The 24265-nt window shown below is 41.6% G+C and overlaps 1 protein-coding gene across 1 annotated transcript in view; it reads left to right on the top strand.

Annotated features, from left to right (window-relative positions):
• The window catches only part of KIF26A (kinesin family member 26A), a 102018-nt gene that overhangs the window by 9031 nt on the left and 68722 nt on the right, over window positions 1-24265 (top strand). The gene's annotated exons all lie outside the window — the stretch shown is intronic.

The following is a 24265-nucleotide window of genomic DNA, read 5'->3' as shown; positions in this document are numbered from 1 at the left end:
GCTCACAAAAAAGGCTTGGTGTGTGCAATTACCCTTCTTTCTGAGTCAAGCCTTAAAATCAGTCCTTGGTCAGCTTTCCTGGAGTTTGGCAGGCTGCTCCGAGTTTCGGCTGCGGTTGAGCAGGCATTACTGTATGTCAATACCTGTGCAGAATTGATTGGAACACTGGACAGCTGTGGGAAAATGATCAATTTTCATTTAGCTCTTTGCAAATCTTCCCCTAACGTTGCCGAGGGATTTTACACTGCTTGGCAAATGGGATGGGAAGCCTTCTGTACAAAACTGAAATGTGATACTTCTGGCTAGCTGGGCATTGACTGGCTTTCAGCATTAATGGTGGAAGTGAAGCATTAGTCCTAGTTCTCACAGCATTCAAAAGATTATGTTTAAATGTGTTTCCTGTTTTACCACAACATACAATTTGTTACAGCGTGGTTTGTGTCGCTGTCAGTGTGTATATATTGATCAGCGCTGATTATACTGTAAATGGGTAGTGTTTGGCTTTGTGTTTTAAGTCATTTGGGAAGTTAGATGTACTCGGTTTGTACTGTGTACTCCTTTTTTTCTTGCCTTGTGTTGTTCTCACTGTATTGTGTGTTGTAGCAGGTATTTATTCCTTTTAGCATTGTTGCTGTTCTCCTGGACCTCAGAGTATAGAAGTCTCCTACAGCTTTGCATGTAGCTTTATCAGTAACATTTTTTTTTCAGGGTTGTTTTTCAGGCTGCTTATGCCTATTTGTGCCTGCTGCTTATGCTTATGCTGTTGCTTGCATCTTATGTGTCTCCTGAGCAGGTCAGAGGTGGTGGCTGTGGCCCAGGGCACATCATGCAGCCCTCAGCAGAGGGGTCCTGCTGAGTGTTTTGGAGGGGGTGAGACTGCTGGGGTGGATGAGAGCAGTGGCACAGTGCTGGACTGGTGGCACATGTCCAATTCCATCCCAAAACAGGGCAGCAGGAGCTGTTGCCATCCCCAGACCATGAGATGTCTTCAGGGACTCTCTGGGATGTGGCAGTAACAACTGTCAGAAATATGAAGACATGCAAGTGGCTTGTACGATCAAGAAATCTGGCCATCCTTGTTTCAATTGCTTTACTGCTTTTGGGTTGTCTGTATAGGCTCTCTGTCCTGCTTGGTGTGGAGCTGGTGAAAGCTCTTTCCTCGGCAGCTGTTGGGTCCTCTCTGGGTGCCTGTCCTGGTTTCAGCTGGGATAGTTAATTTTCTTCCTAGTAGCTGTTTTGGTGCTATGCTTTGGTTTGAGTATGAGAAGAATGTTGATAATACACTGATGTTTTGATTGTTGCCAAGCAATGTTTATACCAAGTCAAGGACTTTTTATGGAGAAGGTTGCAGGTGTACAAGAAGCTGGGAGGGGGCACAGCCAGGACAGCTGACACAAACTGGCCAAAGGGATATTTGATACGATATGATGTCATGCTCAGTATCTATTTTGGGGGAAGAAAAAGGAAGGGAGGGGACATTTGAAGTTAGGGTATTTGTCTTCCCAAGTAACCATTACTTGTGATGGAGCCCAGCTTTCCTGGAGATGGCTGAACACCTGCCTGCCCGTGGGAAGTGGTGAATGCATCCCTTGGCTTGCATGCATGGCTTTTGCTTTACTTATTAAACTATCCTTATCTCCACCCACAAGTTTTCTCACTTTTCTTCTTCTGAGTATCTCCCCCATCCCATGGAGGTAAGTGAGCAGCTGCGTGGTGCTTAGTTGCTGGCTGGGTTAAACCACGACAGTGCCTCTGGACAAAACATGCTGATGTTGTGACAGACCCTCTCTTTAACACCGAATTGTCTAGTGTGGAGTGTAAAACCAACTGCTTGTATCTACTGCCCAACTGCAGCCAGGCTGTAGCAACCAATGGCACAGTTCCCAGGAAGGCTTAATGGCCAAAAGCCAGACCTTATAAATGTGCTCTGTGCTTTGTCCGTGGAGTGCTTGCTAGACATTGGTATGGAGTTGGCTCCAGAAGCCAATACCATTTCCAGGCCTGGGTGACCAGTCACCAGCCCAGACTGGGAGCATCACACATGGCCTATTTCATGCAAGTAAATGATTTTCAGCTGCAATAAACAGCAAAAGTTGGACAGATCTCGACCCTGTTCAGCAGGTGAGGCTTGACTAATAATGCCAAAGCACCTGCTGTCCCAATGATCGAAGGAAGGGTAGGGAGGTAGTTGAATGAGCTGATCTCTGGCAGCTTGGGCAAGGAGGATTTTGCTTCCCATGTAGCGAGTCAGTCTACTTAGCACAAGTGCAAAGAGCATGTCAAGCTCTGGCAGTGTTGGACTGTGTGTTGTGTTGACAGAGCAGCAGAATTGTGATAGAGTTTTGGCCCGGATTTAGTAAAAGTGATTGCTGAATATTAGGAAAAGGTAAGTTTGGCTGACTTGCATATTATTTGAGAAACGTTAGCCATATTGTGAGAGTGCATCAGTTTTGTGTTGAATATGCATACATATGTTTGTTTGTATAGGGACCTGACTGCTCCACTTGTGAGAATGAGTGCTCCAGTAAGACAGAGGAAACGGAATTCAGTCTTTGATGAAAATGTCGCTTAATCCCCATGTGTGTGCCCTAGTGCTGGGTGCGTCCTGAGGAAGAGAGGTGTTCCCATATCGCCGCCTGGTCCTGGGCCATCTGATCCCAAGGAAAGAGTCATTAGTAGATGAGAAACAAATTCGCTCTAAAAAATATGGCCTTTGAAGGATGGAGGCGAGGCACAAGTGTCTTTGCCACTGTAATTTCTGGGCAATGCTGGTGCTCCTTTTCTGGAAGGTGAGCAGAAGAAGGAATGGCTGGTTTGTCCCAAATACCACTTTTAGAAGAGGTTCCTTGACCTTAATATGAACTACAGGTGCTGCAGAGCTTTTGTAAGCAGGCCAGGATTTGGCCTGTGACTATTTTGCCTGTAGCTTTTAATTAAATATGAAGTTAAACCCAGAATCTCCGGTTAAAATGTTCAGGTGTTAGTTTAGGTTGTATAACTGCAAACGCAGAAGTGAGCTATTTTGCTGTCTTTCTCTGAAGATTTTGTAGCAAAGAAAGGCAAGTACATTTGACATTCCTCCAACAAGCTCTCACAAGGGTAATTTTGTGTGAATGATTGAGTGGCATGGAAACACTGTAAGATATTGTCCTTTTGTGGCTTTTGCAAAGAGGAGACACAGTTGAAGTAATTTATAATATGCAGAGTGTCAGCAGTCTGCTGAGAGAGCTTCTTTCGGCATTTACCTGTAAGAATAAAGTAAAAAGCGTTTATTATTGATATTGACATTCCACATATTAAGAAATATTTCTTCTGATATTGTTAATTTTTAATTTATAGGCTCCAAAGGAGTGTAGAGTAGGACAAATGTGGTCGAGGAAGAAAAAATATATGAGTTAATGTATTAAGTTTACATATTTTTCATTTGATGGATTTATGGTTTTTAATTACACCTTCATGTCTTGCATTGGGATCCCTGGGGGCCCTTTCTGAATTTCATGCTTATACTCTTATAAATATGAGATGCTTTAACCTGCCACCTTGTGTAGTCTTACTGTTGCTTGACTGACCTCTGGTAAAATTACTTTTTATTTGAGTTTAAAATTGGAGACTTCCACAAAGACCTAAATGATCAGAAAAATATTTGTGTTATTTAGAGATTTTTCTCAGCCTGTCATGTCGTACCTGTGAAACACAGGCTGTGAATGGATTTCTCTGATGTTTGCATGGAAGGATGGACTTTGTGCTCAGCATTTGCCAGTTCGATCATGACTAGGAACACCCTGGCCTCAGCTTATGGACTTACTGGCTCTCTGTGGGCTGTTTGGCAGCGGAAAGTTGTTGCGTCTTTGGTAATAACCCTTTGGGGAGCCATGGCAGGGTTTAGGGAGGAATATTTTCAGCAACATGTTGTCCTGAATCTGGCTGTATGTCTCTTCTGTCTTTGGCACTGGGTTTTCATTTTGTAACAGTTTGATTGTGTATTGACAGTGGAATTGAAAACCTGTGTTAACAGGTGGAAAATGAAGCCTGTTGGTGCTGTGTAGTTTGAGTTGATTTACACTGGTGAAACAGGAGAGGAAGCCAGACTGCAGAACTGGGTCGATGTCTGTATTCCAAATCCGTCTCTCTGTGTAGGTATCATTACCTCCGTCTGCTTTTTTTCCCAGCACATCCTCTTCATTTTTCTGTTCAGTGGGAACATAATTACCTGTATGTGGAGGGGGAAAAAATAGCGGCATTACATGTTTGATATGACTGAGACACAGCTTATCTAAGAGGCAAACAAGCCAGGTTGATAATCAAAATTTCCAAAATAAATTTACCTTGGGACTGACACTGAGCTTGAATATTCACCCACAACTCGAGCCCTTTTTCTGATATTTGTACTGTATATCCTTTTATTATTCTGGTCATGGCTGCTCTTAAGCACATGCAGTTCAAGAGCAAAATAGCTCTGATTTGTGCTGTAAGAATTTAGTTGGGTTTCTGCTTCTTATTGCCAAGTCTTTTGATGACATGAAAGATATGTTATATGAAGGGCTGGCTTTTCTGACCCACCTCGAGTTCTTCACTGAGCTTTTTATTGCTGTGGGAGGGCTTGACTCTTGTAGGATTGGGCACACTGAAAAGCGTGGAATAGATAGTTAAAGAACTGCAGTGCGGAATAAATGCTTGACCCCGGGAAGTGAACAGAAGTGAGAACACAAAGGCATTGTTCTCTGAGGTGATGCATTGGAAGGTGTCTACTTTTCTGTGCTTTCTTTTTGTAGTTTCCATTTTAATTCCTCTTGCTAGTTTAGGTTCAACCTGATTTTTTTCTTGCTTCTTGCCACTGGAGCAACAGCCATGTTTGCCAATGTTGGAAAATAGTCCAGGGCATCACCCCCTCTCTAAAGGCTGTACTTCTGCTTTCTTTGGAAGTGTTGAAAGGTCTAGTACAGAAGGATGTCATACTAAACATAATGGTACAGAAGTGGTTCACCTGCATCTACAGGAATTAGCTGAAAAGTGTCTATGATTGTTCAACAAGAAAAAAATGTAGATCGAATGTGTGAAAAATCTACTTCTTTCTGTACATCGACAGGATTCCTTAAATCTGTGCAAGAGCAAAGAGTTAAGGCAATCCGCAGCTAACAGAGGAGTTAGCTAACCCAGGAGTCATGTAGCTCAGCTGAGTACAATACAGGAGTGAAACCTGTGAGATTAGAATAAGCTTCGTTATCTTCAAAGACTGTTTACTTAATGGTTGGGGAATTGCTGTGTTTGTAGGTAGAGGTAAGAAATGTCCTCAGGCAGGCAGGAGCTGGTAGCATTAAGCAGAGCGGCAGTGTTCCTCCTCCAGCATCCTTACGTTGCTTGCTTGCTTCTCCCAGCCTCCTGGCTGCCTCTGCTTTTGTGTATATCACCGGTACGAGGTCTTTAAGAGATTGCCGAGGTAATTTTGGATGCTAAGCACTGAACCCAGGCAGTATTATCCTTGTAACTTTTTGGTTATTTCTTCCATGTCTTACAGACTTTGGCACTATATAGGGTAATTGTATGGACAGTCTGTAGCCTCTGGCTTGGGGTTTTTTTTTCATTGTTTGCCTATAATTTTTTTTCCAAATTCCTGTTAATTTTCAGAGGGGATGTGTTTACAGGGTAGCTTCTGAAAGGGTACCATGAGTCAGCATGTCTGTCTGTGGAACAGTGGGGAGGGAAGGGAGAGGGGAGCTGGCTGTACTGGGCTGTCAGTGACCTGTCCTGTGGAGCCAAGCGATGGGTCTGGGCCACACGTCACCACGCAGCATTTGTATTTTTCTTTATATATGCATCTATAAGTTTTATTTGAAATATTGGTTAGAGGTATTTTAAAAATCTCAGAGTTGAGCAGTGTTACCTGCCTTGGATACTTCAGCTGTTGCTTGTAGTCACATGAAACACAATATCTAGTTGGTTTGGGTTTTTGGAGGATTCTTCTGCAGGACTCGTATCTTTTCTGCAGAGTTCCTTTTGACTGCAGTGAAGTTACTTCTGATCTCCAGTAAAAAGGGCAATTTGATTTGCAGTTTGCTATGCAAAAGCTGCTATAAACTTGGTTTGGAGCCTGCTGAGATACATGTCCCACATGCAAGTGTTTAGCTCATCCATTTTTCTCACGAAAACATTCCCGTAAAAGTGGTCTTTAAAGCCAATTTGTGCCTCATTGGCATTTTTTTTTTCGAAGACAAAGCAGAGATGCAGTGTTCTAGGCAGATAAATTTTTGTTCCCACCTGTTTTGAATGTTCATTTGATGTTAAGTCTTTGTTTAACCCAGTCCTGTGTCATTAATGACTCTGGAGTAAGTAGGTATGCAGAGCTGGAGGAAATCCTGTTTTATACGTTCCTATTCTAGGAGAGCCTCAGAAAGACTAACAATAATGCCGCTTGGTGAGGTAATGGGTAAACATAGTAAGAAATAAAAACGTGCTTACTCCTTACTGAAGCAGTAAAATAGCTTATGAAGCATAACATTGTCTCTGATATGTGTAGGTCATCCACAGACTGAAGCAGGTCAGATTAAGGCATTAACTGGGGCAGCCAAAAGGACTTCCCACAAAGAACCTGTCCCTCTGGTTGGTAAGTTGTTGTCAGCAAATGCTAACAAGAATTAAAAAAAAGGTAGGAGCCCAGTCATAACTCAGTGAAGTCACTTGAAAGGCTTGCCTTGACTTCAGTGGTCAGTTAATTCTCGCTTGAGGGGGAAGGTTGTGTTGCTCAGCGTTATCACAAGTCTGATGTGGGCGCTGGTTCCAGTCAAGGCGGTGGGTGGTGCACAGCAAAGCTCTGGTGAAGCCTTGGGTTTGTACCTCTCCTCTTTGTGGTCCTTTCAAGACTCTGTGGGAAAGAAAATGAGGGCATCCTCCAGCTTTTCCTTCCCTTTGCTGAATGACTGAAGTTTAGTTGAAGAGAAATATTTGTTTTCAAGAAGAACCAGTGTTCTCATAGGAGGTCAAATTTCTTCATCAAGTCCTTGAGCAAGTCAAGGCTGGATTTAACCCTTTGGATCTTGATCAGTAGATGGACAACAGGTAGAAAAACAGGATGAAATGTTGGTAGCAGTTCGGGGCAACTCTTGACTTTTCACATTTTCTTCTCAAAAAAAAAAAATTATGTAATTTTTTTCATCAGCCAGCTTCCATGGCAGTATGTGTGAGTACTGTAAAACGTCTCAACTCCAGCCTGCTCGCACTCTCTGTGCTACAGGCTTCCCTAGTGACCTAGGGCAAGTCAGCTAGCATTACATTTTTTTTTATATACTTACCTCATTTAGCGTATGCATTTTGCTCAGCACGGGATTACAGACTAGTGAGTTGCATTCATATACGCCAGAGCCCTCCTGTTGGTGTTCATTATGTATGCACAGGTTTTTATGTGCATTAATTTGGTGCGTATACTTCAACTACATTTCTAATCTTTCTCTACCTTCATGTTTTTGACTGTGAAACAGCAGTGATCCCTTTTCTTTGAGTAAGTAGGCAGAGTCATACTTGTGACATATTTTAAGACCACTTAGAAAATATAAACTTATTTAAGTGCTTGTGATTTATCTTGTTTTGCTTTATTTGATTCCTTAAATGTCAGCCACTCTGAACAGTTCTTAGGAATTTCCTCTTTTATTTGGGAAGTGTCAGCTGACAAGAAGGCAGCTGGTGTGCTGAAAGCATCATTCTCTTAAGAATTTGGTGTGTGATGTGTTTAGCTGGGGAGAAAGCCTGGTGACAGTTGCCGCCCCCCTTTATTTATATTTTTTCTTTTTCCTCTAAAAGTTTCTGTCTTGCCCTGTTGGCTTAGTGGTGAAAGAATGCTGCAACATGTTTAGCTGTGCAATGCCTTTCAGGTAGTTAGAGATATCTGAGTAATAAGATCCCGTGTGCATAATTGGCTGACACTTGGTTGACCTAAGCTGACGGGTCTATACGTAGTCCTGATTCCTGTCCACCAAAAGAACACCCGATGCAGACAGCTGCTGGGTGTGTGACCCCTGTTGGTAAGTGGGCTGTGCGTGGGCATGTGCTTTCCTACCTGTGTGGTGGGTGCAACCACCTCCAGTGCTTTCTGCTCTCCTGTGCTTTTAGAGAGGACAGCCCCACCAGGAGACGTCCTAGATGGAGGGAGCTGGTGGACCCCTGATGGCAGGAGGGAGCTGGGCTTCTTGTGCTTATCTTCTGTAGAGGAGCAGATGGTGTTGCTCCCTTATGCAAATGATGCTTGATGGAGTTTTTAGGGTAAGGGAGTGAAGGAGTGAATATTCCTTGGGCATCATAAGCTTGTAACTAGCTGGTGGCAAGTGCAAAGGGGAGGTTGCTTGAAGCATCTCCTTCCTCCGGACCCCAATAACTGCATTATTGTCTCCAGGATGTGGGACGGAACCTATCCATTGACAGCTGCTTTCCAGAAACACTTGAAATGAGAGTGTAATGAGTATGTATCACCTGTAGTGTATCTTGCTTGTTTCAGGTTATATTGTGATGGCAGTCCTGATCATTATCTCATATTAATTTTCTACAGCATGATGTATGTGGATACACCTACTGCGCTCAGAGATTTCACTGCAAGATTAGAGACATGTTTAGGAAATTAGTAATGAGAGAAAAACGCGTAATTAAAAATGATATCAGTTTGGAAGCTCATCCATCTTCAGCCAGCTTGCTGGAAGAGAAAGGAGCCTTACACAATGCTTAGTGGTGGGAAAATGCATTTGGCTTTCTACATTTTAAACAGGAAGGAACTGTTTAAATGACAGACTTACAATAGTAATCAGGGCATTTACTTGGGAACATTGGATCACATATTGTAGCTGCATAATGTCAAGGTAACTCAGACCATGTAAAGTTAAGACAGATCTCATTATATTTGTTTTAATGATGCCTTCAGACAAGTTGTTTTACTTATTTGGACCCTTTATAAAGTAACTGGGTCCTTGTACTGAAAATAGCATTCATATTTTGAAGTAGTCACATTTACATATATGGAATACTGGCTGTAATGTTATGGGGCTGCACACTTAACAATTGTTTCCTGAGATGTGCAGTTTTATGTGAAATGCCTTAAATTCAGAGTCTGCAACAGAATTTTACCTCTTCATCCCCAATGACCATTATAAAATTGCCATATGCCTAAAAATGTGCTCAGCACAACTGCGATTGTTCAGGCTGTGAATTTCCTCTCATTTTGTGATGGGATCCTTAGTTCAGAATAAAACTATTCTTCAGCAATAGGAGAAACACCATTTGGTTGTATATGGTTCATTATAAAATGCGGTGAATTTTAAGCATTTCAAACAGTACACATGCTTTGAGTTTTTATGCAATTTTTCATGAACAGTTAACAGTTACCTTGTTGTCATTTTTGTCATGATACATCCATAAACTCAATTATGTTTCTCTTTGGTCCAACTTACAAACCCGTAGAAAACCTAAGCAGATGTCGGAGCAATAACCAGGTGTGCATTGTAGTACTTTGCGAAGTTTTAATTGCTGCAGAGATGTTTCCTAGTTAATGAATCTGTTTATTAAGTGGTTCTCTCTGTTGTGTCTTGTTCAGGAGCGTACCTTACGTATGGTATTTTCAGGCCGAGTCTGGTTGTTTTATCTAGCGACAGCCTCAGAGTAGCCTTGCGGAGGGATATGCTTTTTCAGTTCCAATGTCCATAGCGTAGTTAGCAGATTTGCTGAATTGCTTGTTGTGTAGAGTACTGTGTAATTTGTGACTTTTTTTTTTTTTTTGTAAATTCATGAAATGCTTTAGAGTTGGGAATTTGACACAGGGAGGCCTAGATCCAGCTGGGCCTATGGATGTGACCAGTGTGTAAATATTTACCTTTATTCTTTCTGTAAGCACCCTGCGGTAAGGCCAAGCGTGGGCCATGAAAAATAGTTGGAGGGCTGGAGCACCTCTCCAATGAAAACAGGCTGAGAGAGTTGGGGCTGTTTGGCCTGGAGAAGAGAAGGCTTCAGGGAGACCTCATTGTGGCCTTTCAATACTTACAGAGAGCTTATAAGAAAGATGCAGAGAGACTTTTTACCAAGGCCTGTACTGATAGAACAAGGGGTAATGGTTTTAAACTGAAAGAGGGTAGATTTAAATTGGATATAAGAAAGAAATTCTTTACTATGAGGGTGGTGAGAGAAGATGTGGATGCCCCATCCCTGGAAGTGTTCAAGGTCAGGTTGGACAGGGCTTTGAGCAACGTGCTGTAGTTGAATATGTCCCTGTTCATTGCAGAGGGATGGGAGAATCATTATAAAATCATAGAATACCAGGTTGGAAGGGACCACAAGGATCATCTGGGCCAACCTTTCTTGGCAAATTGCACAGCTTAGACAATGTGGCCCAGCACCCTGTCCAGCTGAATCTTGAAAGTGTCCACTGTTGGGGATTCCACCGATTCCCTGGGGAGATTACTCCAATGGCTGATTGTTCTCATTGTGAAAAATTTCCCTCTTGCGTCCAATTGGAATGTCCCCAGGAGTGACTTGTACCCATTAGCCCTCGTCCTTTTCATGTGATTCCTTGTAAAAAGGAACTCTCCATCTTTTTTGTAGCCACCCTTTAAATAGCGGAACATGGTGATGAGGTCTCCTCTAAGCCTTCTTTTCTCAATGCTGAATGAGGTGATTTTTAAAGGTCTCTTCCAGCCCATACTATCCTATAATCTTTGGGTGGCTGCTGATGGTGGCTCTTGAGTGTTCATCTATGAGAGATGATGGCTGTTGTCATTTGGGAGGAGGGAAAACAGGTGAGAAGGGCACGGCCAAAATGACTCACCGAAGACCAGCAGTGGTGCTTAGAGTGGGGAGCTGTTAGGTTGGTAGCCAAGTCACCCCTCGTGTGTGGGAGCTGGGGGACAGCAGCTGTGATGGAGAGTATGAGCAGCTCCCAGGTGTGCCTTGTTGTGTTCATCCATGGAGAACCAACCTTCCTGGAGAGGTGTGAGGAGAGGCACAGCCTCTCTTTGCAGCCACTGTGGGGTCGGTGCTGTGTGTGGAACAGGGAGATATGTGGGTGCAATCCGAGGATGTCTCCAGTTGTCCTGTGCTTACTGCCCGGAAGCAACTGGATGGCGAGAAAAGGAGACCCTGTGCAATGCTGCAGATTTGTACCTAGACCAGTCCTTGAAGCCAGGACTGGGTCTTCTATGAGCTATATTATATATTGATGGAACAATGAGAGAGAAAATATTTCCCCAGGAATTAAATAATTGCTTCCTTGATGAAGGGACCCAACATCTGGCTCTCGTGTTTCATGTATTTTATCATGTAGATGTAACTGTTTGCTTTGTTCCTGGCAGTAATGTTAACTTATTAATGTATGAAGCTGTTTCCAGGTCAGTGGAAAACTGCATATAAATCTTTATTACATGTACTTGATTGTCTTTAACTCTTTACTGGACGCTAATTCTATCTTATAATCACATTGTGGTGCTGTTTCTGTGATTACCCTGGTAGTTAGCGTGCAATGCAATTCTGGTTTTATAGACTGGAGCTAATGTTAGCTTGATTAAAATAAAGGATAAACATCGGCCTGTGTCGTTGGCCAGTTAATTTTCTCACCTTTCTGCTGCTTGGTTTCATTGCCTCCTGCAGTTCTGAGATGTGACTGTCTGCCACCGAGTGGCTTCTGATTAAAAAGCCATGGTTTTTAGTATTGTGGTGCTTCGGGTTGAAGTGGAGCCCCTTTTGGTAATGGTATCTGCGATGGGAGAGAAGATGCGGGTTGTCGCAGGGTCTTCAAGGACAGTGACTTGGCGAAGCTCTAGTCCCTAGAAATGTTTTGATCCTATTGTAATGAATAGCTGCTGGTTCCTGTTGTTGTTTCTGTTTTGATTGAGTGCCCAGCTGGTGTGTGGTGGAGATAGGATGCTGGGGCAGGGAAAGGAAGTAACTGTCAAAAGTGCACCTCCCTTAGGAAAGCAGGAATGTGGAGGCACAGTAGAATTGGTGTTTAAATAGCACTTATTTTTCCTTGGTTTTCATAGTGCGCTGAGTGTATGCAATTTTCCACATGCTGGGTAATGGAAAGTTGGCCCCAGAGGAAGTGGCTTTGGAAGTCAAGTTTGGGATTATAAAATCAATCACTGTTGGGTCACTAATTGGTGTGGAAGATAGGAATTTCCTATACAGTATGATAAGTTCATTTGTTTTCTGGCAGTGTGTGTGCAGTGAGCTGTTTAGCCAACGATATTCTTTCCTGATTCTGTTGTTAACTCAGGAAAAGCATCAGGTCATTTATAGCTACACCCAAATCACTGGTTTGTTTCTGAGTAGTAGGGGAAGGGTTGGGGGAGTTTGAAGTTATGTAGAATCTACATGTGTTTTGTGAAGTTTGTTTTCATCTCTTTGTGGCATAATAGTGAAGCTTGGCAGCCACATGAGAATCATGAAGATTGATTGCTCTTGGTTTTAAGCGTCTCACATCTCTGAGTTTATATCAACACAAGCCTTCTTCCAGCGGCAGCATCTGGCTCATTGGCAAGATCTGCGGACAGTTGTTCTGATCGCTCTGGAGATGCCTCTGGCTGTCATGTGGCTGCTGCCTTGGCCCTGCTGCTTTGTTATTCTAGCTGGTCCCTTTTTCATTTGTTTATCTTTTGGCTTACCTTCGATTCTGATGAATCACTCCTGAGACTGTGGTCTTGAATAAAACTTGCCCAGCTTCCTCATGCAGAAACTTCCATGAGATGCTGATGTTAATTTATTTTAGTGACTATTTGCTGATTGGAGCTGAAGCAGTGACATCCCGGTCTGTGCCTTCTGTGCGGCTTTTCCTTGCGAATCACAGCACCAGTCTTGTGAAGCAAAACACACATCTTTGAGCATATCCTGCATAATGGGTTTCTCTGAGACTAGAGCTGCCAGTGTAAATCAAATATTACCAGTAGACAGTCAGTGTCCAGGATGGTGCTGAGAGTCCTGGAATAAGCCACTTGGATTTTTCAAGTTGACCATAGGGAGTGAAGTTTCTGGCCCAGCCGATATAAACTGCACAGGAGCAAGAACAGTGTGTGTCAGCTCTGCATTTAGGTCTCCTCAAGTGCTGTCCCTATCTGTTTGATTGTATGTTTTTTTATTCATATATCTTGTACCTTAAACGTGATTCTTTCAGAAGTACTGTGGTTTTGGAAGACATGTGGGCTCAAATAAAAGTGAGTATGGCTTAAAATACCAAAGCATCTGTTTTCATTAAGTAAGCCTATTGGGGCCTCTGCCTCTTCTGGTTGAAATTAGTAGGGCTGTGATGTGCAGGAGGCCAGACAAGATGGTTATCTTCACTGCCCTTTAACTCTAATGATCTGTGGAACTGCTTCGGCAGTGTCCACAACGGGAGCTCTTTGACAAGCTGTCAGATTTTATAAGGATGTTAGCAAGGCATGATTGCACACAGTTTTCTGGTTTTAAATGTGTATTTACCTCTGTAACAATAATAACAACAAGGCAACTTGGATGACATGTTTGGTTTTTTTAGTGTTTTACTGCAAATTTGGCACATTACCTACTGCTACAAAACTTTGTTTTAAAATGAAGGGACAAATTTGCACGCTAAGATACAACTTAACCCATCATCCAACAACTACAAGCATGCGTATCATGGGCATTTTATGAAACGGAGAGGCAGGCTGGTGAAAGAGGCAGCTTATTTTCCAAGGTCCCAGAACACAAATTAAAATAAAACCAACCTTTTATGTAGTACCTTCAATTGAATGGAAACATAAATGTATCCGATGATGTTAGGCATTGTCTACCTTTGTGGAATTTCTGTAGAAACAATGTTAGATACCATAAATGTTTAAGAGCCCTGAAAGTGTGACTGGTAGGACTAGCTAGAGCCTTTCGTCTCTTAGGTGCTGGTTTTAATAGGATCTGGCTCGAAGGGTTTTGAAAGTTGTTGCCAGGTATTTGATTATGTCTGTGTCTCAGGAGATAAGGCTTTTTTTTTTTTTTCTTTTCAGTGTGTGAGAAGCCTGAAAGAGTTCACAGAGCTATTTCAGCCAGCTGTCTGTGGGCATGTCTACATGGATGTGTGTTATAGGCAGATACAAGCTCACTTTGGCCGTGTGTTTATATCCCGTGTGGTAGCAGAGTTTATAAACCCTATTAACATGGCTTTCAAGATGCTCTGAGCATGGGTGGAGTGTGTTTTTGTCTGCCTGTGGGCATAGCCACATGGATTTATGTTTGTAGAAGAGAGACCTTAGGCAAAGGGAGTTGCTCCTGTTTGATTACACCAGCCCTTTGGATGCGGAGAGGTTGCCCAGCTTTCAGGTTTCACAGGACCACTGCAGGGCTTCTCACCATCAGGATTACAGGTGGGTATTAATCACAGGGCTGGTGGTGTCCCGCTCACATGAGTGTGCTTTGCTGGGCTGACAAAGGCAATTCTTACTTGTTGCTTAGGTCACGTAGAAAATGTGCAATGCCTTTTGGTGGCCAGTGAGGTATTTTAAGGGTTCAAGGCTGGATACATGCTTTATTGTTCACAATGCAGTATAGTCATTGAAAGGCTTGTTACAAGACTGTATGATCAAAGGATAGCAGCCAACTTGCAAAAATTGGTATTCTTATGGGAAACCAAAGTACTCTTATGCAAAGCAATTGATTGATCTGATATAGGACTATTAGAAATAAGATGTTTTGTAGAGAAGGATTATCTAATACTGTTCAGGTAGTGGCTGTTGAAGACCAACAGGATCAACAAAGCCAGCAAGAGTATCTTACTACTAATAATGGTCTTGTTCTTGCTATGTTTCTACGTAGTGTCTTACTGTGGCACTGCTACTAGTTCATGGTCTATGGTGTTGTGGTGCTAGGTGCTGAACTTCTCATCTAAAGAAACTATTGTAATAGGAGAAGTTTGTACACAATTTATAGCCATAGAACACACTGGGCTATTTTAACTTTTCAGGTGCCCTTTAAGTAACTGGTCCTTGTTGTTCTTTGTTCAGTGTATATATTTAGGTTTCTGATATCTCTGTCCATCTGTCATTTATGTGGGTATCTGGGGAAAACCATATATCTTGTTTTGCTGTTGTTACTCCTGAAAACCTGATAGAATTGTCTCAGGGTCAGAGGAGCAGCAGGTTAACTGAGAACATTTTTTTAAGATGCTGTGAAATGTGTTGATGGCAGAGCACCTAGAGACATCTGGACAGATGAGCCTGCAGATAGCTATGGATTCATGCCATTCTGTTACAAAAAATTCTAGTGTATTCTGATAGCAACCCTGATATGTCTTCCATTTGCAATTTGGAATGGCTAGTTTGCATTCCTTCACAGCTCCTTTTAGGGGGCTTTTTTGAATCCTTTGCAAGGAGATGGTCTAGTTACTGTAGTGGAACTAGTACTCTCTAGTGTGTGTGTGTTTTTCCTCCAATTCTCATTTCTGAGGTTTTAATCAACCTTGATTATGATGATTATTTCCCAAACGTTATAGACAAGTAGGAGTGGTTCGACTTAGACCATCCAATTTAGGCATAGCATTTGGATTCCTAAAATTATCCCCTGAACCTGTAGGGCATGAAATGTAACAGTTATGTTCTTTTTATCTGTAAGAGTATATTGAAAGGGGACTATATACATAGTATAGTTAATGTAAAGAATGTTTTGGGTATCATGGTGATGGGCTGTGAGTATTTAGCAGAAGAAAAATTATTCAAGATGATACAGAGGGTCACAACTAGGACAAGAGGCATGGAATTAAACCAGGAATGATGCAAGTTGGAAAACTTGCTGTGTGCAAGGTAGTATAGGTTACTGAATAGTCATCTGAGAATAGTATTTTGAAGTCTATATTCTTTGTCTGTCTGTGGCACTTGAACCCAAGCAACAGGTCTGTCCACAGATGCGTTACTGGAAAAGGATCTTCAGATCTTTAAAAAGTACTCCAGCTTCCTTCACTAAAATGGGACCACCTGTCTCTTGATCACCTCCTATGGATGTTTCTCAGCTGCTTTTCAGAACCTGTCATGAAGAAATGAGATTACTCGACATCATTCTGTAGTGCTTGCCAGAATTCTCTCATGTTTGACAGTTTTTCTTAAGATGAATTTTTTTCCTTTCCCAGGTAGATATGGAAAGTAATTGGTCACCAGTCTCTTGGTAACTACTTTTGTGTACTGAAGGACTTTGTTCAGTTTTCTTTCTTCTAAACTAAATAAACCACACTCCTTTGAACTTCCTACAGCATTCTTGTTTTCCAAACTGCTTTTTGTCCTATAGACACTCCTCAAATGGTCTGTCTCCATCTGCTGTTTGTATGGCTGAGATCATACTTCATCCTAATGAGATTCCATAGGAGGATCATTTGATTCTTTGAGCAATGTCCCCAACCTGCAGATGTCCCTTAGGGTCTGCATGTTTAGCTTTTCTTTCCAATGTAAGATGGGGCCAGCAGAATGAGGTCAACTACTTCTATGCACCAGCATCTTGGCTGAAATCAGTGGACAGTGATAGGCCTTACTTCCAAGTCCAGAGATACAGGAGGTGCCAGGACCCCACTTTCCAACAGGGAGCTGTTGGCAAATTTGTGAGTTTACTTGCTGAAGTTCCTCTGCTGAAAGCCCAAACAAACCACACCCAATAATCCATTTTAAAGAGCTGCTTTGGGATGAGCAGTTTGGAGAGGGAGGTGGTGTCTGACACATGTGCCACCTAGTAAGCAAATGCACCAGAGAGACTCTTCAGGCAGTGTGTTGTGGTTGAGGACTTAGAAATACACACTTCATCATTCCTCTTCTGTTCTTCCTGTCTTAGAGGTTTGGGGTGTGGTAGGCTTTTTTTAGTGTTTTTTTTTTTGTTTGTTTGGGTTTTTTTGTTTTTATTTGTTTGTTTGGGTTTTTTTTGTCCTTGGGTGAGTCTAAGCAAGGAGACAAAGGAAAAACTCTAACCCACTACAGCACTGCTTACATTTAGATGTAAACTCAAGATTTTTCAGCCAAGGAGTCGTTTTTTGGTGAGAGACTTAAACTAAGGCAGTGGCACTTTTAATTAAGATGAAGAATAAGTGTAATCCTCTTTGTTTCTGGAGACAGACTGCCTGGTGTGCTAACTGTGCACTATAGGCAGCAATTTGTAGCTTGCAAGAAGAGTGCACAATGGGCAGCCCTTCGGTTGTGAAAGCTAAATCATTTCTGTATGGTCCTCAAGTATTCATTTACCAAACAAATAATGGATAAAATGAGCAAGTGAAAGAGACGCTAAGAGGGGGTGATCCAATGCCAAGCACTGGTTTTCATAGTTGATTTTAAATCTACATTATGCTAATGACGTTCATTTGGAAAATGTGTCCACTCCCTAACTTCTGCCGCTGAGCGTTCTTTTAATTGGATTCAGATGGTTGGACCGAAACAGTTGTAGGATTTGTATACAGATGTCCTGAGTGCTCCAAGCACTTTTTTTCCTATCCAGTTTTTCTAAGCCAAAGTTGCTTTCACTGTGGCTGGTGTCCAGACGTTCGTGAACTCCCTCTTTAAAGGTCCGTCTGATACAAACGGGCACAGTTCTGCTGGGTCAAATGCAGTTAGGATCATTTGAACATGCTGGAGGTCTCATCGGGGGCATTACTCCTTTCCTGGGCCACAGGGCTATCTGGGCCGGGTTGCTGGTCTCTGGCCAGAGTTCATAGTGAAGGAGTCCCTCTCACAAAGCAGTCTGTCATTCTGAACACATGGGTTGCTGCCTAAATAACCGTAATAGTGGAAACATCCTTTTGTTTCCAGTACAAAGGTATTAAGAGTTGGTGTTTGTGAGGCATTTTGACAAGGCAGTGCGTTTTCTCTGTAGCAGTGCTGCTCCCTGGTTTCCATTCTTATGATGAAATTCAGAGCTACAGTGTTAGGCAAGCAGCCTAACTGACCTCAAGCTGTTTGTGGAGTAGGTAGCATTCAATGTGATGAAGATATCAGCACTGGTTTCCAGAGTAGTCATGCTAACATTTTTTGTAAGCACTGAGTTTGCTTTCGAGGAGGTAGAGAAGTCGTGATCTCCTGATTTACCATGCTTATAGGCTAACCAAAATTTACACTCTGGTTTCAAGGAAGACATAATTAAGGATGGAAAACTGTTTATCTTTTATTTAAAAGTGTCTAATTTCTAACAAAAGTTTTTGTCTGAGTTTGTGAAAGGGAGCTTCATCTGAGTGGCTATTTCTGAAAGTAATAGTCAAACAAAGGCTTTTAGACACCAAAGTATTATGTGGTGATGAGTATACAACTGTTCTCCCAAACATGTGCTGCTGTTCAAAATGGTACTACTTCGAAGATAAAAAAAAAAAAGAAAAAAAAAATAGAGACAACGGGCATTGGAAGATGCTGTTTTCATACGAACAAAATCAGTACTGAATTTGCATTGTGAAGTTACAGTAAGCCACAGACCCAAGAGGGAAAATTAAAGGATTACTTAAAACCAACAATAAACATGCAAATTAAAAGGCATCATTTTAAAATGAAGTCGTACACTATTAAAAATAAGCATAAAATTACATGCTAGTTTGGATGCGTAGTTTATAGAATACACCAAATGTTAAAATTGAATGAAATTAAGAAAAACATTTTCCAAAGGCAAGTAAAATATCTGTTTAATTAGATCGTAAAGAACGGAGATTAAAAGTAATATTTTGCGATACAGTAATTACTGTTTTTCAGAAGTAGTCAGGTTCCTGTGTGTTGATCTAAATTTAACTGTGATAGCAGATCTCTTCGGGGTCTTTTGTTTTGTTTGTGTCTTTAATTACTTTAAATCGCAACCACTACCTTTATTTTGTTTTCTTGCCGCTAAACACACTGCGTGGCTGTTTGCTCCCATGTTGTGCCGGCTCGTGGACGCAAATCTGGGAGATCAGCTCCTACTCTCTGGTTCTGCAAGGTTAAAAGCCAAATCATTGCAGGGGGACTATACAGCAAGATAACAGGAAAGGCGGCTTGAAACCATTGGGAGGTGGGTTGAGGTGCTGATGGGAGTCTGAGATGTAAATAAACCAGATTGCTCTCATTTCCTCTTTCCACTGTATTATGCATTCCAATAGCACTATTCATCTTTATGACAGACACCTATTGCTTTAACTTTACTGCGGGCCACTGAAGTACATTAAAGTGGGCAGGAAATGGAAATAAATAGAGTTCAGTGGAGGCTGCAGAATAACTAAACATGCTGCAGCCATTTTTGGTGTGGGGTCATGTGTTTTTTAGCAGATTTATTGTATTGCTTGACTTTTGTCAGAAAGATGGGTGCTGTTTAAAAGAGATGCAGCATATATATAAAATAAGTAAGAAAATGTGCTCTTTGGGATGCCAAAGATGAAAAGAAATTGGGTTGAGTCTCAGCAGGGTAGAGTCAGTGGGATATGTCTGTCTGTGTGCAGTACCTGAGGTTGTGGCGAGAAAACAGAATAATGGAATTGGAGATTTGAAGAAATCCTGCTAGTGGACGGCAGGGAGGAGGACTACAGTCCATTGGCTAAAATTAATCTTCAGCCTAAAGGTAGTGAGACATTCAGGTAGAGGGGCCGACTAGAATTTGGCCTTAAAAATGCATTTAGTTGTTTTTTTTTTTTTAATGCATGTGCATTTTGCTTACTTTGGAAATGTGGGTTGCTCTCCTGCTTATTCAGAGGTTTGTTTTCAAGGGCAGCAAAATTACACTGCAAGTTCCAGAGACCCTTAACTCTCAGGAGATGTGACTTCTGGTGAATTTTGTTTTTGTGAAAACTTTGTGTGTTTGTTTTTCCTTGATTGTTTATATTCTGATAAGATTAGGTCAGTAAATGAATGAATTCACAACATGAGTTTCTTAAAGACTTACAGCTCATATTTTCACTCCCTTGAGATAGACAGCTACCTGGAAACTTTTACAAGAAATAAAAATTTACTATTAGCGCTGTTTTTGTCCTTGATTACATTGAGCAGTCCCTGGATTTGCTGAGTGTTCTCTTTTTCTTCTCTTTTTCTGACAATGACTGCTATATAGTTGAAAGTAAGCATCAGCCTTCAAAGTGTTTGTCAATATAGAAGATATTAGTGGATGTTTCACAATGTCATGTAAGATAAAAACTAATTTGTAAGCAGCGCAGCAGAAATCTGGAAAGACAATTAAGACAAAAAATCATTATAATTGATTCTTTTGCACTGGGAAAGTACATTCCTTTCTCCCAAAGCATCCTTTAAAAATGTTGTTTACCTAGGTCTGTATTTAAGTATATATTTCAGTGTGACGTTCAATGATTCTTCTTCTTTCTTTTTAATTATCTTTATATCAAGAATTTAATTCAGAATACTGCTCCGGATACCCCTGCGTTGCAGAAACTAGTGCCAGGCAGAAGTGCAGGTAATTACTGAGGACGATTGTTGGCAATTTGACTTTTCATCATTTGTTTGTCATCATTTGTTCGCACTCTGTGGATAGTTTCTCGTTGAAAGGATTAGGTTACAGATGGGTGGGTATTACTTCAGGGACTTGTTAAGTGAGAATCCAGATGCTTTTCTGCATCCTCTCGTCTTGCTTAGTTTGGGAGTTACAAGTCAGTAGCTGCAGGTAAGATTTAAAGCTTGTATTTTTGTTTCTCTTTTGCAATGGGAAAGCTCTCAATTACTCCTTGTTAACTAAACAAATCTACCTGCAAACTTTAAATACTTGGGAAATTACAGATTGAGCTAAAATTTCAAAAGAGTCTATATTTTAAGGGCAGTATCACTGGCAGACTGCTTCAGGTTTTCAAATGAGTTCAGCTCCTGCAAGGTCATTTGGTATTGCATACTTTTGAAAACTTGGCGATGATTTGGTGCCTGAGCTGTAGAAAGGCTTTTAAGAGCCATTGGCCTTTGGCTACATCCCAGTTGCTTTGAGTATGCCTGTACTTTCAAGGGCAACAGTGTCAGGCCATAGTATTTCACAGTCGTGAGATGTGGGTTTGGTTTGTGTGCCCCACATGCAGCACATCAGTGTTATCTGCATAGCCCAAACCCTGCTTGGTCCTTGCTGGATTTCATGGGGAGGCAGCGCATCAGTTGAGGTATCAGAGAGGGAAGCGGGAATTAAAATAATAGAATGATAGAAATTGCTGTTTCTTCCTTTCTGTTACATGTTGCTGGATGCATTTTCGTATCTGAGCTTGTTTTTTCTACTCCTGGTTTCAGAGATAAAGCCTGCAGGCAAACTCCAGGCTAAACGCAGCTGGTGTTGAACTAAACGGGTGTTTTGCTGTGTGTTCCAAGAGGAGCGCAGTCCTGGTTTTCCAGCTTTACCATCCTGCCTCGTTGGGCTTGGGCGGGTTTGGAGACCACATCTGTGTGCTCTGCCTTGCGCGGGCAATTTGCACGTGCGTGCTTAATCTCCCAGCAGCAGTTTGCAGGCTTGCTTGTGTCTGTAAGAACCACTTGCTGAAAAGCAGTGGTAAATTCAGGTGTTTCAGAAAATTCTTGCTCATACAAGTACATGTAATTATCTTGTGCCTTGACCTCACTGGGCTTCCCCAGTGCAGTTGTTCCTGGTGGGACAATTGATTTTACCCTTTTAACAGTCCACAGTGTATACCAAAGTTAACAAGCTGAGACTGAAATTAGGGTTTTGGTTTCTGTAGCGGGAGGGGAAGCTATCAGTGTTACAGCATCACAGTATTTTGCTTATCCTGCTTGTTCAGAAGGTAAGAATAGCATTTGGAAAGTAGGTGTGACAAAGACAACATAGTTTATTTATACTGTGCAGAAATAAAGGAGTCGTCTTCTTTGTAGAACAGCAGACTGAAGTGGTTTTGGAGCACTGTTTGGAATAGAGGCTTGTATGTTGTATGCTTAATTTTTGTGCCAATCCCCCCAGTGACTTGCATCCCCATTTGTCTGGCTTGCTCTAACAAGGATGGTTTTAACTGCTTCCCCCCCTCCACGTGTGTGTCTGACACATTTGGTCACTCCACTTTTATTTCTTCCCTCTGTAAAACATGAGAGTGTAACTTCCACCCCGGCCTTGTTAGGCCGCGAGCTGCCGAAGGGGGGATTCCCTGGGATCAGGCATTTTCACCGGGTAGTAAAACCTCTTTAATGGGGCTGGCTTAACTTTTAAGTTATGGTTAATGTTCTTAACAGTAACTTGTGTTTCCTCTGCCCTTCATGCCCAACCATTAGCCAGGTGTTTTTGTCACACAGAGTGGAAAAATAGAAGTAATCTAAGCGTACAGCTGGGCCCTCAGTGAGGTGCTCAGGAGGGTGGCCACAGATGCCACATGGGGATCATAGGGGCTGGATGGGCGGCTTTAAAAGGGTCCATGTATATGCTTGGCAAAATACAAGCACTAATATTTTTTTTTTTTTTTTTAAACTCTGAGTAAATTAGAAGGTTTAAGTTTGGCATACCAAATACGGGTTGCTCAGTGTAATTTTTAAATCTTTGTTTTGTTTTATTTTGCGCCCCCCTTTAATATGGCATCCACTTGATTTCCTTGTAACTGCAAGACAGGCCTGACTCTGATCTGCCTTACACTGTAAACTGTGTTTATGGAGTTAGAATTGGGGTCATTAATTTTCTTTACATCAAAAGAAGCAGTTTCTTTTAAATGAGAAGCCTGTTTCACCTAGTAATTCGCTTTAATTGCTTATTTGAAACTTTTGACATTTGATAGCAATTTTAAGCATTGCCAGATGAGGCTCACGCAGTAGGGACCTGCAGGTGCTTCCTTGTGCGCCCAACTTGGATCAAAGGAGCAAGCCCAGGGATGTGCCTGACCATGGATGGGGTGCCCAGTGCTGGGAGGTGCTGCTGGTTCTGGGGCTGGTTCAATAGATGCTGTGTGTCAGCCTGGGCAAGAATTTGTTCAGAGGCCTCTCCCTTGGAAAAGCTCCTGCGGAGTGAGGTGCTGCTTGTTTTTCTTGGGAGACAGACTGCGTGGCCTTTGTTTTGCCTGAGGCTTAATAGTGCTTGCAGCACTGAGTCTTTATGTTTGTGGTGATGTGGGTTTTTTTTGTTGTGTTTGGTGTTTTGTGGGTGTTTTTTTTGTTTTTCTTAAAGTCTAACCAATAGCACATTCTGCTGAAGGCTTAAAAAAAAGTTTCTAAAATATAAATTACTTTTTTTTTCCTGACTAATATCTGTTAATTTAGTATTATTGTCTTCTGGGAGGTTTGGAGGGGAAGAATTTTCTTGCCCATGAGGATAAGCAAATGGTGCAACTTCAAAGGCATTTTTACTAGGATGTAAACCTCAATAAAGAGAAGACACAAAAATGAAACAGTGGCTTTCACTAGATTTTTGTAAACTGGTTCACAAATGTGAAAGCAATTTCTTGTTCAGGCAGCAGCAGGAGTAGCTTCCCTTAGCCTGAGAAGTGTATATATATATTTAAAGTCAGTAAATAAACAATAATTTAGATTATGGTGGAAAGAGCAACTTTTTTAATGGCTTTTTGCTGCAGAATGATGTGATGCTAGATATACTCACAGTGGTTTCTATCAATGCTGTGTCTTGTGAGATAGATTAAAAATTATTGCAGAAGTAGGCCAGCAGCTGAAAATGAGATAAATTCTTTGCTGCTGCTGCTGCAGAAGTCAGGCAGTGTTTTAGGGCTTTCTGAATTCAGAGCAAAGGGAAATAGTGCAGTTGAAAGAGAATGAGCAAAGCCAAAGTACCAGTGCCAAGACTTCTTAAAAGAGTTTTATTGATGTGTGTTGTAATTAAACCCAGAATTAGTTAGTTTTGTAATAGGTCATTCATTTCCTAGAGAGCAATTGCAGCTTGGTGTAAAGTATTACACTTTTAAAAATGAATACTGATCTGGGGATGCTCTCAGCATATGTTGGATGGCTGACTTACATGCTTTGTGTGCCCTCATTATTAGCAAGCAAATTAAATATTTTCGCTTAAAATAATTATACAAATAAACCTTTGGCTGTGCTGTGATTTCATTAAAACCTTAATTGTTTAGAGAGCTCAACAAGAGTGTGTGAAGTTGGGTCAGTTTTACTACAAGGCATTAGTCTTAATAGCAGATTTACAACAGGGCTGAGTTTAATCTCTTGACTAATCTTTACAGTAGCAAGCTTGGATGGGAAGGCATTTGTGTGTTTTAGGAGATAGGTAACTCTAAACTGGAAACACAGAGCTGGGTTTTAAAATATCTGGGCAGCCTTAAAATGAACTAGCAAGGGGGATGGGGCGGTGGAAATTGCTCTGTGGAAACAAAGTAAGTGTTGCTTTTAAATCAGCTTCTTGGTGTGCACATTGTCACACCTTCACACATGGCTGTAGGCTCAAATCTATTTCT

This window comes from Caloenas nicobarica, chromosome 5 (assembly GCF_036013445.1).
Source record: "Caloenas nicobarica isolate bCalNic1 chromosome 5, bCalNic1.hap1, whole genome shotgun sequence".
Classification (NCBI taxonomy): Eukaryota; Metazoa; Chordata; class Aves; order Columbiformes; family Columbidae; genus Caloenas; species Caloenas nicobarica.
This window is presented reverse-complemented; position numbering and strand designations above follow the sequence as displayed.